The sequence below is a fragment of the Tursiops truncatus genome, chromosome 12, assembly GCF_011762595.2.
Source record: "Tursiops truncatus isolate mTurTru1 chromosome 12, mTurTru1.mat.Y, whole genome shotgun sequence".
Lineage (NCBI taxonomy): Eukaryota > Metazoa > Chordata > Mammalia > Artiodactyla > Delphinidae > Tursiops > Tursiops truncatus.
In genome coordinates, this window is record NC_047045.1 from 33,171,641 (window position 1) to 33,190,455 (window position 18,815).

Genomic DNA, 18,815 nt, shown 5'->3' on the forward strand with positions numbered 1-18,815 from the left:
GGGATAGTGCTAAATATTTTGAGGCTACTCTCCCACCTGTTTATGTTGTATATATTTGTATATAAGGAAGATCTTACTAAGCATGACACAAACCATCTGTATGGCAATATATATACATATATATATCTCACAACCAAACTAGAAAATAAACAACTTAAATAATCCACAAAGAAATAAACTACATTAACTACCCAGTAAATTTAGCAATAATTAAAATGCAAATTAAAATTTGATATTTATCACCTAAAATATTTTCAAGTATTAAAAATATTAATACTTAATGCTGGCAAATGTGAAGTGAAATATGTTCTCATTCATACTGGTGAAAGAGTCAATTGATACCATCTTTTTCTAGAGAAATTTGGCTATTATATATACCCTTTGACCCAGAAATTCCATTTCTAGAAAACTCATCTTACAGAAACACACAAGAAAGATCTAAATGCAAGAGTGTTCACTTGTGGGACTTCCCTTGTGGCGCAGTGGTGAAGAATCCACCTGCCAATGCAGGGGACACGGGTTTGAGCTCTGGTCTGGGAAGATCCCACATGCTGTGGAGCTACTGAGCCCACATTCCACAACTACTGAGCCAGTGAGCCACAACTAGCCCATGTGCCTGGAGCCCGTGCTCTGCAACAGGAGAAGCCACTGCAATGAGGAGCCCGTGCACCGCAACAAAGAGTAGCCTCCATTCGCCGCAACTAGAGAAAGCCCGGGTGCAGCAACGAAGATGCAGCACAGCCATAAATAAATAAATAAATACATTTAAAAATATATATATTAAAAAAAAAAGTGGGGCTTCCCTGGTGGTGGAGTGGTTGGGAGTCCGCCTGCCGATGCGGGGGACGTGGGTTCGTGCCCCGGTCCGGGAGGGTCCCACATGCCACGGAACGGCTGGGCCCGTGGGCCATGGCCGCTGGGCCTGCGCGTCCGGAGCCTGTTGCTCCGCGGCGGGAGAGGCCGCAGCGGTGAGAGGCCTGCGTGCCGCAAAGAAAAAAAAAGTGTTCACTTGTAAGAAGGGGAAAAAAAAGGAAAACTTACATATCAGTCTGGTATTAAATAAATATTGATATTTTATAGTATTGTTATAAAATAGTAGGTGCTGTTTCACAAAATGAGATTTATCCACTTGTAATGACATGGGAAGGTTTACAAGATATGTTGTCAGGCCAAAAAGCACACAATATAGTACATAATATAGTGTGTACACAATATATTTGGTATGATTACATTTTTGTAAAAATATACATACATAGCTGTCTGTCTGAACACACAACACACACATTTTAGTATATGTGGAGTAAAAGAAATTAGGAAGCATGTTCATTACCTGTTAATAGTTATTAATTTTGAGGCTTGGGTATTTTCAATTTCTACCTCACATATTTCGTTAACGTTTGCATTTTTTAACAAGGAGAATGAATTTTCTTAAAGCACAAAACAGAGTTTTAAAAAGATTAAAAGGAAGCAGTAAGTGTAAAGACATTCCCGTAACATATTTTAGGTGTCATCTAACAGAGATCCAGGACTACAAGTCAGGCTAAAGAATGTATACAGTATCTCTAAACATAGTTTCTGGGAAATAAAAAATGATGGATTGTTTCTGGGTAATAGATAACAAAATGTGCAATGTGATCTCTCTTATATGAGTTCTGAAATATATTGCCTCAAAGGAGATGAACTCCAAGCAGTGTTTTACTTATTAACTTCTGTCAGTGGATATGCTAAAAAAAAAAAAGTGACTCTTTCTAATCTTTGTGATTTTCTTTATTTTATCTTTTGAAATATTTTATTTCTACTAATGTTTGAGAAATGTTCTCAAAGTAAATTGAGCCTGAGGAGTTAAAAAAAAAAGGATTTAGTAATACGTCTTTTTGAAATGCTAATCCTTGGAACATTTTTAAAATTTCAGTCACAAAATTTCAGTCACATCAGTCTCCTGGTTACACTGAATAAATTGGAACATTTGCACTTAGCCAGTTAACTTTCTTGAGGAGGAAGTTTTAGCAAGGAGCTTTTTTCTTTAAGTATACCCAAGTGACTTTATGCATTCTAAAAGATCCTGCACTTCAACGTGATTAAAAGCAGCATCGTAGGACTTCCCTGGTGGCGCAGTGGTTGAGAGTCCGCCTGCCGATACAGGGAACACGGGTTCGTGCCCCGGTCCGCGAAGATCCCACATGCCGCGGAGTGGCTGGGCCCGTGAGCCATGGCCGCTGAGCCTGCGCGTCCGGAGTCTGTGCTCCGCAGCGGGAGAGGCCACAACAGTGAGAGGCCCGCGTACCGCAAAAAAAAAAATAAAATAAAATAAAAAAGCAACATCGTATACTAAAATCTTATTTCTGAAAATAACAGCATGCAATTACTGGAGAAAATACTAACTTTGAGACCAAGACAAGTCTGGACCATATGAAAAAAGTCAAATTGCAGAACTTCTCTGCTGCAAGCCTTTGTCTTCCAAAGAAAAGAATAACAGACTCTCTCCAGGAGTAGAGCTGGGAATACAATATATTTATTCAACATTCAACAAAGATTTTAGTACCCATCATGGGCTCAACATTATTCTAGATGCTAAAGATATAATAGTGAGCAAAACAGACAAAAATACCATCTTGGAGTTTACACTCTTGGGAATAAAACCACGCCAATACCAATTCCTAAAATCTAAATTAATTTTAGACAAGTGGGCAGGGGCTAAGTTTGTCCTGTTTTGCTTAGAAATATTCTCCTCTTAAAGGTACAGATTAATAAACCTGGAGTTGAATGATCTTTGAACAACTCTGAAATTAGTTTCTTAAATATTTTAGAAATAAAACATTAATAATTTATGAACTTAAGTATAATATACAAGAAATGAATTTAATGACTAAAAGTAGACTCAATATGGGGTTAATTGATATTTTAGTTTTGAATATATTTGAAAATAATTATAAAATTCATACCTTTAAAATACCCTATATTATTAGAGTATTATACATATAATATTATATATATCTAATAAATATTAGAACTGCTACTCAAATTTTATTAAGGTACTGAGTTTTTAAATTGTTTAGAATTCGGAATTCAAAGGTGTTTTGAATAAAGGAATATTTATTTTCTAACATGTCCTTTTTGGTCAATATTCTTCAAATTACTTTATGTATATATAACTAAATTTCTCAGCTTTTATGTAGGCTTTTATGGTTAGGGTTTTGTTTTTTTTGTAATCAGATTAACACAAGTTAATAGAATACTAAACTAATAAAGAATAAAATCTATTCTGCTGAACTTTGGAACAAAACATTTTAATTGAGACATTTTCTTACCATTTATTTAACATCCTCAGTTGGCCTCAACTCTTTCTAAAATAGATTCATGTCTTTAAGACATTGAACAGTCTAGGTGTTTTCCTTTCTTTTCCTTTTTTTTTCCACCAGACGAATTGCTAATGATTATTTGTTGATGGTTGTAAGTTCAAAGTGCTTGACATATATAGACTGGGAAGCATTAAATATTTTAGCTGCACATTTAAGACTTCAAATCATAGTACATTTAAATCTGTTTATACTAAATGCATGCTGAATTTCCTAACGTGCACCAAGAGAAAAAGCTTGCCAAAAAATAATCTGCTTTTACAAAAATTGTTTAATCATTCACCTTCAACTATCTCTACAAAATTTGCCTTTCACTTTTGGAGAAAATGTTTATTTGCATGTCTAAAGATTGTTTTTTTCTTTGCTAGGTGAGGGTGCAATTCAAACCACCATTGCAGTCTGTGACTCTGTCAATTTTTTTCCTTTCCCTTCAGGATCTTTGTTCAAGATGAATCACACAGTTCTTATTGGCAACACCAATTTTGTTGATTTGTCCTAGTTGTTTTCCAGTGGTGTACTGGTTTGCTGCATTTTAAAAGGGGGCTGGGCTTATTTAGAGGATTTGTCTATCCTATGTCAAAAGAGCAGATAAATGAGCAGCATTAAACACTGCTTTGATGCCAGAATGGTTCCAAGTCAAGTATATCTTGTTTTATGATGTGATATATGTATATATAATCTGCATCGTCACCCATAAAGGGCAACAGAGCATAGAGGAGGTGTTTCAGGATCAAGCGAAGAGTAGAATGTGATTTTTTCACCCCCAAAGAATATGTGGAATAAGGTTTATCACTGCAGGTAAGTGAACTGTGTGAGAAATAGATGAGATAGATATTTCATGTATCTGACAAGCAGTTTGTCTGCAGATAGCCTAACAGAATTAAAATCGCCTGTAAGGCACATTCTATTGAATTATAAGTAGTGTTTTTGAATATATACGTATGTATGTGTGTGTGTGTGTGTATATATATATATATATATATATATATATATATATAAAGGTACTGTAAGTATGCTGATTATTACCTGGTGATAAAAATCTACTTCTGCCATTAAATCACAAAACCTAACACTTTGATCTTGTTATGGACTGTATGTTTGTTCCCCCAAAATTCATATGTCAAAGCTCTAACCCCCAATGTAATGCTATTAGGAGGTGGGGCCCTTGGGAGGTAATTAGGTTTAGATGAGGCCACGAGGGTGGGGAGGCCTTATGATGTAATTAGTGCCCTTATAAGAAGAAACCCAGAGTGCACTCTCTCTCAACCTCTCTCCCTCCCTGTCCCTGTCCCTGTCTCTGTCCCTCTCCCTCTGTCTACAGCAAGAAGGCAGCAGTCTGCAAGAAGACAGTTTTTTTTTCCATCTGCTATTTTGGGCATGTAGATACAAGCTTACTGGAAACTACTTTGTTCAGTATCAAAATTACCTCTTGCATCACATACATATTTATTGATTATTACGATGCTATTGCTTTGGAACCTTTTCTTACTAATATGGCATAGAAATAGGATGTTTATGATAGCAAATGTGCTAACTAGTCACACTTAAAGAGTTTTTCGTGGAATTTTTTTTTTGTCCTTTAGGTAATTTTTCTGTGGTAGAAATTTTTCACTGGCTGTTAACTTATCACTATTAATACTTTTAAACAATTATTATGGCTTACATTGTGCAGAAAAATAATATTCTGCTCCAATATTATAGTGCAGTTTGAAAATCATTGTACTGTCTTTATTCAGTGTTTTCTTTCTTCAGTGTTTTAATAGATCATGGTCTTAAATTTTAATTGTGAGGCAGCATGATATGTTCTGAACAGCAGTAGACTCGAAGAGGTGGTCTCCAACCTTAGCACTACTACCACCTACTGTGTGACCTTAGATAAGACACTCTTCCTCTCTGGAACCCAGTTTCTGCATAAAGACTTGGACTCTCATCTCGAACACTTAGCTATATCAAAGTCTATGTGAGGTGTTTTAAGATTAATTTGTTTCTAATCGTACATAAAGTGCCACATTTGCCAAGGATTGACATTTTATTTTAGGGTAGCTATCCCTAGAATAATATCATTCACAATAATTTTCATTCCTATATGCTAATTTTGAGTAGGAGGAAAAAAAGGATAGATGTGTAGCTTATGTGCCAGGAATAAACTTGGGAATATTTGTGAGAATTATCGTATTTGTGGATTCAGAAAAAGAGGTTGAGAACTTCAGGGCCTAATTCAGATGGTCACTAAGGCTCTCTACACCATAACATTCCATGATCCCATTATTCCACTAGAGATGTTCCACAGTCTTCACTCAGGAACCAAATGGATACAAATATTCTTGGGTTACTTTATCTACCACTGAGAGTTATCACTTTATTTCATTTTATTAATTCAAAAGCAATTTAAGTATTATATGTTTGGAATAATTTGTTCTATTTACAACAGCAATATCTCCACTTATTTGTAACCACAATTTTAAGCAAGCACAAATTCAAATCTCAAAATTAAATATATATATATTCTAAGTGTGAACAGTGATAAAAATTGCTGAAAAGAGTCACAGATACAAAGATAAAAAGGCAATAGGGAATGCAATGTAATAATTTATCAAACTGAAGAAAGGAACACTCTCACTGGATGTTAAATGTAATGACTTAAGTCTTAGCAAGGCTAAAGAAGACAGAGACAGAGAAAAATAGGGACAGCAGAAAAAGATGATACTGGAAGTACCTTTGGGGATTAAAAATGGTAGTGGGACAACTTGCTGACATGTGATCAGTGGTGAGAGTGTCCCCAGATAACAATGAGGAGAGACAGAGAAACACCCATTCAAACACTACAATATTCTGAGGACACTTAGTGTAAGGGCAAGTTAGGTTCTGCATAACTCAGTAACCCTCTAGGGATTCTTAGTGCCAATTTAAGACTAAAGCTCACCAATTAGAACAGCACAGCATTCTGGAATTATACAGTGTTGGGGAAAGCAATCTTTCATACTTCAAAGAGCAGAAAATAGCAATATATTGCTGTGTAGTTCAGTTTGTCAGTTGTTCATAAATTTTTGATTCATCAAGAAAATTTAAAAATATTTTGAGAACCTTCTATTTTATAAAGCAGAGAGCTAAGTATATTTTTAAAAGCCTTTATTGATGAAAAGAACACTTTTTGTGGAGTCTGAAGATTCTGATATTGTGTCTTCCACTTACAAGATAAGTAACTTTGAAAGTCATTTAACTTCTTTGAGCTTTCATTTTTTTCCCTCTGTTCAGTGAAAATACTTGTTTTACAAACCTTGCAGAGTGAAGGAGGAGAGGCTTCAAATCTAATTGAATAATGCATGCTCTTTGAGTAACTGAAATGTATAAAGTATATTTGTAAGATTATGTTATTAAAAATGTTAAGGTTTGAAAGTATAGTTTAAAAGATGGGCAATCCTCCCTTTTTCCAAAGTTTCTCATGCCTGGTAAATAAAGCATGACTGCAGGATAAATCAGTTACTGTTGATTTCAGGGACCAGAATTCTTCAGAGGAAAAAGGAACCAAGTAAATAAACAACAGTGGGATGACTTTATCTACATATAGGGAATGGAATTTGACTTGTGTTGTGATTAGTTAAACTTGATGAAATTTCTGTTTTATACATATCACAAGGTAGCTTTGAAGTGAATGCAATTATTCAGCCTCCTAAAAGCATACAGAAGTCTAATTGATGCTGTGATATTAGCTTTAAGCACGATTTTAAGCACGATCAAATTTGCATTTAATCATAACTTAACACTGACACATACTTGTCAAAGATATGAAGGACTTAGCATTTTCATACATACAGTTTCTGTTTAACAGAAGCACTCCTAAGTGGGAGCCCAGGAGACCCTCAGCCAGGTTTGGCAACACTTGGCTCCGTAATGGCTCTGTCAGTTTCAACACACTGTGATTCTATCTCCAGTAACATAAAAAGATAGCTATTGCACATCTTTACGTGTACCTTTTTTACCTAACCCAAAGGGTTGGAGTTTCGGTGAATTTCTTATCAGCTTTGTCAGTGCTAAGCCGTAGGCTGGGGTAAGGTAATAAATCTCTGAATAAATTGGTTATTGTAGATGAACAGCATGATACATGAGGAAATATTGACTATTCATGTTTTCTTGCAGAATGAGATTTGTATCAAAATAAAGAACTTCTACTCCAAAGTCATGTTTGTTTAAAAAATGAAAGGGTATTATGCTTTTGTGATTGGAGGCAGAATGGGGTGAATTTGGGTCACATCTTGCAGGCTTTCCAAACTAGAAAAATTTTGACTGAAGGGCAGACCAAATTTGCAAATTCATTTGGAAAGGGATGGGGACAATGAAGAGTTATTTCTTTCCAGTTTTTCATTATAGAATTTGCTGCATAGCAAAAATAGGGAAAAGCGGGGTAGAAAACTTCTGTATTTGGATACTTTCCACTATAGTTTTAAAAATATATTCTTTGGTACTGAAAGACTGCTTTCACTGTTACTGACGGGAATGAAGGCTTTTTCGAAAGGTAGGACAGCAGGTGAATGGCATTCGGCCATGTGATTTCATGAATTTTGCTGCCGGCCTTGCTAGTTTGCAAGGTGGTGATGGAAATGGAGTAGAGCCTGTCTGCCTGCACGGGGAGCTCTTCCACCTACTTCACCGACAGCAGATTCATTTGAGTCAGTAAGTTCTAATTTGGGGAGGGATGTTTGGGCTCACAGTTCATTCATCGTTTCCTGTAAACTGCCTTAAGATCTGTTTCAGTGATTGGAGACTTTGATGGGAGCCCAGTGAATTAGAACAGAAAAACAGGTAAAGGAGACTGTGCCTCTGGAGACACGTGGCTCAGACATGTGTTCCCAGATCTTGTCTCCATTTTAAAAACTCTATGTCTACTCTATATGATAGGCTTTTACTTGGTTTCTCGATTATGAAAACCTAGGGTAAAACCCTATGATTTCTCAGCTATAGTTGCCAAATTTTCCTACTTTGGTAAAACACTCCTGCTAGGTAGTGATAGCCTGGTCCAGAGTGTCAAGAGATAGTCACTCTGATTAGGTGATGTCAGCCGACTTTGAAGCCATTGGAATGCTCAGGAGACCAGCTTCTCAAGCTCTTTTAGGCTGGAAGGTGAGCTAATTTTCAAATAGTGGTGGGGACAGTAGTTATGGTTCAAAGGAATGAAGAAGGTGGAAAGGGGTGAGTTATGTGCTAGGGTAGCTGTAACAAGAAAGCATCATGGGGGTGGCATCTGCAAGCCCGTGTCCCTGGCTTTCAGATGGCGAAGTCCTCTGTAGAGTTAGAGTACAGTGGCTTGTCGTAGGGATATTTGGTGTTTCCTCGGGCCAGGATGGCTGTGGAGCTGAAGTGGAGCAGAGCCTGGGCCAGATATGGGGCTCATCCCTGAAAGGGGGCAAGGAAGGAGGTTGTGGGGAGAACCCGAGAAAGCCTCTGAGATAAGCACAATGGCAACTCAAACCCACATCCGGCTGGCTGGCCTTGTAGTCTTGTCTAGTGCCCAATGAGACAGGAATGAAGCGAGAACTTGGTGTTTCTGTCAACCAAAACACAAAAGCTCTACATTTTAAATTATTCTCCTACGTGAAAGCGTTTGCATTTTTATTTGTCATGCTTTCTTCCATTTTTCCTCAGAAAATTTATTTAGAAAAGCTGAAACTCTGTTGTCAAAGTAGTCGCATGGAAGGAACATACTCCACACTTTTCAATCCAACAACATAGGAGAATGAAACTGAAAGAGGACCTGGGACAGAGCCCATGGTGGTCTAATACACCTAGAAGTTTCTTTGAAGTCCCACATCTTATTTTAAAATCCTTATAAAATTGGTATTGTTATATAAGGTAGCCATGCATGCTTATTTTAATATAAAATAACGTGTCAAATTGCTTACTAGTTATAATCCCAGCATAGCACCACATACTTCTGGCTAAATAGGCTATAGTTCTAGAAGTATGGGGTAAAATTCCATCTCTCATCCTTGCTGGTCTTGTGACCTTAGTCAACTTAGTTACCGGCTCTGAATCCATGTCCTGAATAAAAAAAGTCAGAGTAAGGACTTCTCTGAAGTTTGCTCTAAGTATTAAATGAGAAAATGTGTGTAGCACTTAGTAGGCCCTCAATACATGGCCCTAGTACAAGTAGTCATTCTAATGAGCTGTAGTACTGGGGAGGACTGGTTGGCTCTAGAACAGGATATCTTGGGAAGACAGAATGCAAGCTGATTCAGGGCTGGGAGGACGTGGCAGCCAGTTCACTGTGGGGACACTTCAGTAACATGAGGTCCACAGAGGCTAACCCTAGGGGTCAAGATAATTTCTAACTTCTGCCTTTGCCCCTGAATGTTATTTTTCCCGCTCTTCCTTCTCTCCTAGGGTGTCCTCAGATTTCCTTCTTTTAATGCCTATGGGAATGTTGAGATTCTCCTCTAATTGAAATTGAAATAGAAAATTTTAGCTTCTATTATTGTTCTTTGCATCTTCAGCATCACATCCAAAAAGAATTTTCAGAGCTTCATTTTCTTACTGCAACTAGCAGAAGCAGAGGGATTGATCTTATTACTTTGTACATACAGGTTGCTTCACGGAGGCAGGACTGTGAGCCCACACCTCCACACTCAGCCCCTGACCAGAGGGCCAGGAAGGGCTGGGGAAACCTTTATCGCTGACCCTTCACTAAGCTTCAGTGTGCAATTGCCTGGGTCACGTCACCAGATTCTGATCGTTATCCCTTGAGGGAAGAGCAAAAAAAAAAACCACTAGGGCAACTTGTGAATGTAGATTGACGACGAGGCTGAGTTACTCTGGAAATAAGAATCAGAATAAGTGGGAAATGGCTATGATGAGTGCAGAATTATTCAGCAAATACAAGAGTAGAAAAGCCAGAGGGCAACTCTTCTTTGAAGTGATGACAGGGTTTTAAAAACAAAGCATCATATTTATCCATATTTCCTCTATTTTCCTTTGCATTGTCACTTAGCAGAGAAGGGCCGAGGGGACTTGTGGGTACACTCACCACCTTAGTTTCTTTTATATTCTTCAAGATTTTTCACATCTTTTATACTGAAGAATAGGTATTCATTCAGAGTAACATAGTACTTGTTCCCAAAGCAAGCTGGATTGTAGATATCTAAATACGTTTTCTTGCCTTTGGCAGTGATTGAAGAGTTTGGTCAAGATCTGCCACATACAAATTTAATTTAATTTATTTATTTATGAAATGTTAGGTTGATTTATAAGAGCTGCTCTGGGCTTTTAACACAGTTTGTTTACAATAAGGGAGGAGTTACCTAACTCTGAACATACTGTACACGGCAATTAGAAGTTGCCATGGTAAGAGAAAACCACAGCCCGCCTGCCGCAGCAACACAAAACCAGCCAGAAATAGTAGGGGAAATGTACGGACGAAGGTGGGGTTTGTTTTTATTATAAAAGAAAAAAAAATAACTCCTCAGGAATCTTAACAGAGGAAGGGAATATTTCACACTCAGAGAATAGACACCAGGTTACAAAATTACAAGTGTTTTGACTCCAGTCCTGTTCCCATTTCCTCCAAGAGCAGAGATGGGAAGGAGACAGCTGAAGCAAACAAGCAATTCTGTAAAACAAAGACTTAGAAACCCTACAAATATGATTAAAATCTAAACTTGTTTTGCTTTAAAAAACACTTTTTTTAAATCTATCAAAAGGCCTGCTTTAGTGACATGCTAGTCCCACCAGAAAATAACCCCAGTAACTTGCTCAAGTTGACCAGCCAACTCATATTTCCAAACCCCTGTGTGTTCATGTGTGTCTTTTAAACCAAAGCTCTGGGGCTCAGGTGACTGCTGTTGCTAGCACGGGCTTCCATCTGTTAACTAACCATTGTCAGCCTCCCCAGAAGTGTGGGCAGGGCACAGAGAAGCCCTGAAGTGGTGGTGAGGGAATAACAGCCCCAAACAGCCAACTTTTCAAGCACTGGCTCTCCCACCCCCTCCCCACACTCAAAAGGAGATCCTTATTTCTAACCAGTCCTCTCATCTCAAATTTGACTCCCCAGTGACCAGAATGGTATTTTCTCCCTGAGGAAAAAACACACACTTATTTGCACACCCATATGTATAATTTTTTTGTTTTTACATTTAAATATAAAAATACTACTTTGTTTGTGTTATAAATGGGGGACCAAACAACAAGAACTTTCTCTTTTAAGGCAGAGCTATCCATCCATTTATACTGAGCTTGCCAGGGCATTTAGGCCCAGGCAAGGGAAGCACCACACCAGGAGATCTAGGGTGTTTCCCTACCTAATTTCCCACCCTTCTACCCTAATTCTCACTTTTAATAGAAAGTCGGTTATAACCTTATAGGTAATGGAACTTCCCTCCAAGAAGGGAAATCCTAACCTAACCATGGAATTGAACCCCCTAACCCCAACTCAGGCACCACTCACCCCTCCCTTCACAAAAACTATGCTCTCTGTCTGGATAGCGATGCCTATTGGACAAACATACCTGATTAAATGGAAGCAGTGGTTATGTTTCCCCACCTCCCACCCCATTTAGATTAGTCTTTAGGAACATTCATTCAGGAGAAGTGGGACCTGAAAGATATCACCTGTTTTCGTTGGCTAAGGCTGCCATAACAAAATACCATAGACTGGGTGACTTGAACGAAGATTTATTTTCCCACTGTTTTGGATACTGCAAATCTGAGATCACTGTGCTAGTATGGTTGGGTTCTGGTGAAAGCTCTCTTCCTGGCTTTCAAAGGGCCTCCTTCTCACTGTGTCCTCACATAGAGAGAGAGAGAGACAGAGAGACAGAGACAGAGTTTGTATCTATTAACCCAATACTCCTAATTAGTCTCTCCTCCCTTCCCTCTCCCCTTGGTAACCACAAGTTTGTATTCTATATCTCTGAGTCTGTTTTTATTTTACATATACATTCATTTGCATTAGTTTTTAGATTGTACATATAAGTGATATCATACAGAATTTGTCTTTCTCTGATTTATTTCACTAAGCACAATATTTTCTAGGTCCATCCATGTTGCCGCAAATGGCTGTGCTGCTATGAACGTTGGGATGCATGTATCTTTTCAAATTCGTGTTTTTGTTTTTTCTAGATGTATACCCAGGAGTGGAATTGCCAGATCATGCGGTAGTTCTATTTTTAGTTTTTTGAAGAACTTCCATACCATTTTCCATAGTGGCTGCACCAATTTACATTCCCACCAACAGTGTACAAGGGTTTCCTTTTCTCTACAGCCTTGCCAACATATGTAGAGTTTTTAATTATGACCGTTATGACAGATGTGAGGTAATATCTCATTGTTGATTCGATTTGCATTTCTCTAATAGTTAGTGATGTTGAACATCTTTTCATGTGCCTGGTAGCCATCTGTATGTCTTTGGAAAAATGTCTATTCAGGTCTTCTGCCCATTTTTTGATTGTTTTTTTCAGTATGGACTTGTACAGCTGTTTACATACTTTGGATGTTAACCCCTGGTCAATCATATTATTTGCAAATATTTTCTCCCAAACCATAGGTTGTCTTTTCATCTTGTTGATGTTTTCCTTTGCTGTGCAAAAGGTTTTAAGTTTAATTAGGTCCCATTTGTTTATTTTTGCTTTTATTTCTTTTGCCTTAAGAGACAGATCAAAAAAAATATATTGCTACAATTTGTATCAAAGAATGTTGTGCCTATGTTCTTTTCTAGGAGTTTTATGGTTTCAGGTCTTAATACATTTAGATCTTTAATCCATTTGATAAACAAAACAGCTTTATTGAAACATAATTCACATATCATAAAGCTCACCCTTTTAAGTCATACAATTCAGTGTTTTTTTCAGTATATTCACAAAATTGTGCCTCAATCACCACTATCTAATCCTAGAACATTTACATCACCCCCAAAAGAAACCCGGTACCCATTAGCAGTCATTCCCCATCCTCCTTCCCCCAGTCCCTGGCAACCACTAATTCACTTTCAGTCTCTATGGATCTGGACATTTCATACAAAGGGTCAATACATATGTGACCTTTTGTGACTGGCTTCTTTCACTTAGCATAGCGTTTTCATGGTTCATCTGTGCTGTAGTATGTATCAGAAGTTCATTCCTTTCTATGTCTGAATAATATTCGAATGTGTAGCTCTACCACATTTCTTTATCCATTCATCAGTTGATGAACATTTGGATTGTTTCTGCCTTTTGGCTATTATGAATAAGACTGCTATGAACACTTCTGTACAAGATTTTGTGTGAAGACGTTTTTAATTCTCTTGTGATATATATTTGGGAGTAAAATGTTTGTGTCATATGGTATCTCTGGATTTAATCTTTGAGGAATTCTCAAACTGTTTCCTAAAGCAGCTGCATGATTTTACATTTACAACAGTAATATATGAAGGCTCCAGTTTTTCCACAACCTGAGCAACTTTTTGATTTTAGCCATCATGGTAGGTGTGAAGTGGTATCTCATTGTGGTTTTGGTTTACATTTCCCAAATGACTAATGTTTAGCATCTTTTCATGCTTATTGGCTATTTGTATATTTTCTTTGGACAAATGTCTCTTCAAATCATTTGCCCATTTTTAATTGGGTTATTTGTCATTTTGTTGTTGTGTTGTAAGGGTTTTTTTAATGTCTTGGATATAAGTCCCTTATCAAATATATGGCTTACACATGTTTTCTCCCATTCTCTGAGTGGTCTTTTCATTTTCTCAATGGTGTCTTTTTTTTTTTTTTTTTGTCCTTCCAGTTTTATTGCAATATAATCAACAGATAGCTCTGGATAAGTCTCAGCACGATGAGTTGACTTATATACCTCATGAACTGATGACCACAATAAGTTTAGTGAAACTCCATCATCTCATATAGATGCAAAATTAAAGAAATAGAAAAAAAGACTTTTTCCTTGTGATGAGAACCCTTAGGATTTACTCTCTTAACAGCTGTCATATAGAACATACAGCCGTGTTCATTCTATATATCATGTTGTACATGACATCCCTAGTGCTTACTTATCTTATAACTGGGAGTTTGTCCCTTTTGACCACCTTCATCCAGTTCCCTCTCCCTTTACACCCTACCTCACAAATCCAGTCTCTTTTTCTGTGAGTTTGTTTCTGAAGTATAATTGACCTACAACACTCCGTTAGTTCCTGGTACACAGCACAGTGATTTTTTTATATACGTTTCAAAAAAATCACCACTCCTCCACATCTTTTCATAGATAGTTCATTTCTTTTTTGTGCTAAAGAGGGTACCATGTTTAATTTTCTGGATTCCTACCCTTGACTTCAAGTGTCTCTGTGCCTAGATATAGCCCCAAGTGTTCTCACCATCTCTGCTGCTGAGATCTTTTTCTTTCTTTTAAACATCTTTATTGGAGTATAATTGCTTTACAATGGTGTGTTAGTTTCTGCTGTATAACAAAGTGAATCAGCTATACATATACATATATCCCCGTATCTCCTCCCTCTTGCGTCTCCCTCCCACCCCTCTAGGTGGACACAAAGCACCGAGCTGATCTCCCTGTGCTATGCGGCTGCTTCCCACTAGCTATCTATTTTACATTTGGTAGTGTATATATGTCCATGCCACTCTCTCACTTTGTCCCAGCTTCCTCTTCCCCCAACCCCGTGTCATCAAGTCCATTCTCTACGTCTGCGTCTTTATTGAGATCTTGATCCTCAGAACTTGAGTTCTGTCAGCCCTCCTTTTACTCATTCATCTCTCATTTTTTAAATTAATTTTTATTGGAGACTAGTTGCTTTACAATGTTGTATTAGTTTCTGCTGTACAGCAAAGTGAATCAGCTATACGTATACATATATCTACTCTTTTTTAGATTTCCTTCCCATTTAGGTCACCACAGATCATTGAGTTCTCATTAGTTATGTTCTCATTAGTTATCTATTAGTTATCTAACCTCTCGTTAGTTATCTATTAGTTATCTAACCTCGAAGTAGATTCTCCTTAGTTATCTATTTTATACGTAGTAGTGTATATATGTCAATCCCAGTCTCCCAGTTCATCCCATCCCTCCCTTACCCCCTTGGTAACCATAAGTTTGTTCTCTACATCTGTGACTCTATTTCTGCTTTGCCAATAAGTTCATCTGTACCATTTTCATCTCTCATCTTAGATCCATGTTTCTTCCTGCTGCATAACTTGGTATCTCATTGACAGCTGTCCTTGTGTAAGTCCCTGGCTTCTGCTAAACCCACAAGTTTGCTTGGCCTTCCCTTGTGTGAAGTCTTATCCTTGCCAGGGCCCTGGTATGGAAGTTGACAAGCAGGGAACAGCAGTAATGCTATAGGAATGTTTATGCATTTGCTCTTGGCAAAACTCAAGCCTTTTCTAAGCAGCAAACTGGAATCTTGGTCCTGGGGAGAGAAATCTACAATGGCCATGTGACTCCAATAAAAAATTCACATACAGACACATAGACACATCCCCAAAACACTAATATAATAGTTAAGTCAAGATGAGTTATTAAAATATTTCTTCTTATTTTCATTTCAAAATGGGATTAATATTAGAAATTTTTGAAACTTATCAACACTGCTGTTCTTTTTTTTTTTTTTTTTTTTGCGGTACGCGGCCTCTCACTGTTGTGACCTCTCCCGTTGCGCGGAGCACAGGCTCCGGACGCACAGGCTCAGCGGCCATGGCTCACGGGCCCAGCCGCTCCCAACACTGCTGTTCTTTATAAAGCAAATGATTCACATGCAAAATGTACTACTTCCCTTCTCCCTCTCCCCATCCCATCCTGGAAGTTAAATAGGTAAAAATCCAAACACAGTGAAGAAGAATGTTGGTAGCTTCATGGGTGCTTGTATTGTAGCAAGTTAGGGATATTTCCGAGGGCCAAGGCTTGACTCAATATCACTAATATGATCCAGGCCTATTTGGTTCAGCTCTTTTATTACCATCTGTAACTGCATTTTTTTTCTCACAGAGAAATAAAATGGTATGATGCAGAAAGAACTCCGTTAAAAGCTTTGGAACATTAACCTTTCTTGGTTTCTCTGTACTGATATAAATGACATAATTGCATATTGTGTTTGAATCCACGTGGGAAGTCTGAAGCGATGTTGTGAGAATTCATCTGCAGGTTGTTCAAACTCTATGAGAATATGAAAAAGGCACTATATTGGGAAAAATTCTGCAACAATAACTGAATGCATTGTTGTTTTACTCTAACAGATGCAAATACGATGGAGGGGGAGCTGGTTTTCTCAAGCCAGCCTTGAGAAAACACAGTGATGGGTCAGGCAGATGAAATGGCTGTAACCATTGGTATCTAAAGCATCCTCTATGCACACTCTTTGATGAGAGTGGAGACAACGCCAGGATTTTACGAAGGTATGTCATAATTACATTCAACTATACTCACAATGACCAGTTCTTGACCCATATCAGAACAATTTTGTAGTTGTCTCTTTTCCAATGGACTCGTTTTGTTTCTCTTTAAGTGTATGGCCAAATTCATTGTTAAAAAACTACAGATGATTTAATTTAACATGAAATGAATAAAAAATGGATGTACTCCCACCTTGATTGCTGTCAGCATTTTAAGAGTAGAAGAAGTATCTTTTTATGCCTAGGATTGAACAAGATCTGAGGGACAAAAGGCTTAGAATGCAGGGCTGAGGAAGCATCGTGCTGTCTGTCCCCAGGGGGAAAAGAAATCTGTCCTCATTTTGAAATAGCTTTTGACTATGGCTCAGAAACACTCAATGGGCAGCTTTAGAAATTGTAGTACCTTCTTCGACAGAGAGAAAAAGCATTGTATGTCTGTGTACTCTTAAGGGAGATAGAGAAGGTTAAGAAGTAAATGCAGAAATTATTATGTAATTGTAACAAGTTCCCACACTATGAAGTATTCTTGTTCCTTAAATTAGGAAACACTATTCATTCTTCTGTAAATGTAACTTTAAATTTTTCTGGAAAACTTCAGATTTCAATTATTTTGTTTTATATTCAGATCATGTGTTCCAATTCTACATTAAGGGATATATAGATGTATATAAATTAGTCAACATGTTAAATATACAAGAGGACTTTCATCACAGTCTTAAAATTTTTTTCTTCAGTATTCTTCAGTCTTTAAAAAGATCTCTGTCCAAAATGGTAGTTTTCATTTTGCAGTAGAAGTGAGCCGGGGGCACACATCTCCTGTTTTCTATCAATTACATCTTTCTTTCCCACACTTGAAGGTCTAATCTTAGATTTCCCTCACCTTTCTATTGCAGGCAATAGAAAGTGTCAAACTTAAAATCAGTTTTGAACTTGAAGAGTTTACATAGGGTCAATGGAGTTGAAAGTTAGGATTCTTTTCTGTGTAAAGGGTATGTCAACCAGGAAAAAATAAAAAATCAACAATTGTTTTTTGTGTTCTGTATGAAGCAGTATAAGAAAACTGACATATAAACAAGACATTTCAACAATATGCTGAGATAAAGCCCTGAACATTAGTTTACTTTCAAAACGTTGAGAGGTGTCCTTCTGGAATAAAACCACATTTATAGAAAATAGGGGAACACTATTTTGAAGATCGACTGATAGTACTGATGTGAAACCAAGCATATTATCAAAGTATACACTCAGCCAGGGGAAGGCCTCCTATCTACCTAATACACTTCATTTTAAAAATGGTGTTTGTTTGTTATTAAAGCCATTCCCAGGGAGTAGAGTGAAAAGAGTCTGAACTTTAGAAGTAAGCAGAACTGTGCTCAGCAGTCACGACTAGACTGAGGATCTGAAGACCCCTCAGCGCCAGTCTCCATACCTTCCTTGAAGGATTGTTTTAGGAAGATTTAGTGAGATAAATACGCAAAACACCTAGTGGACTGTCTCCATGTAATTTATTCAACAAAAATCTTTTCCTTTCTCAATCCTAAAAGGAGTATAAGGACCAAGAAAAAAGTAACACTATAATTTCGCAATCAGATTTTATAGGAGAAAGTTGAATATGGATCACCTGCCAGAGCCTTAAACAGTGACAAATGAGTAATCTTGGGAAAGAGGAGAAATAATTAGAATATAAAGGATGTTCCAGTAATTTTGTCTCAGCGGCAGCAAAGGGGCCAATGTACTGCTGGTGTATGCACTAAAAGCCGTAGCCCTTCTAAGCACAATCAGATGGAATTGCTATCTTCTGGAATTGTCCAATCACTAGCAGAACAGAGGCTTACTTATAAAGCTTAGCCATCTGCAGTGATCATTCCTTGTATCTAATTATCAAATGCCATCTCTGAAAAAAAAAGCAGTTGTAAAGTTTGTAAGTTTGGGGAAATAATTTTGTAATATTTTAACTAGTAATTATGCATGGACACAAAAATATGTGATATATACTATATAATGTGGTGCTTTACATGTTAGAAAGTACAAAATCTTTGTAATTAAATCAGTTACATTTTGCATAATACTTGTGGGATAATAAGACTTCATCAGTAAATGTTAA

General features: G+C 37.4%; 1 protein-coding gene across 1 annotated transcript in view; it reads left to right on the top strand.

Annotated features, from left to right (window-relative positions):
* GRIK2 (glutamate ionotropic receptor kainate type subunit 2) overlaps window positions 1–18,815 on the top strand; it is a 1,042,171-nt gene that overhangs the window by 364,425 nt on the left and 658,931 nt on the right. The window contains exon 7 of the mRNA XM_073789463.1: window positions 16,556–16,714. The gene's annotated coding sequence lies outside the window, so the exon portion shown is untranslated. The remainder of the gene's footprint in view (window positions 1–16,555; window positions 16,715–18,815) is intronic.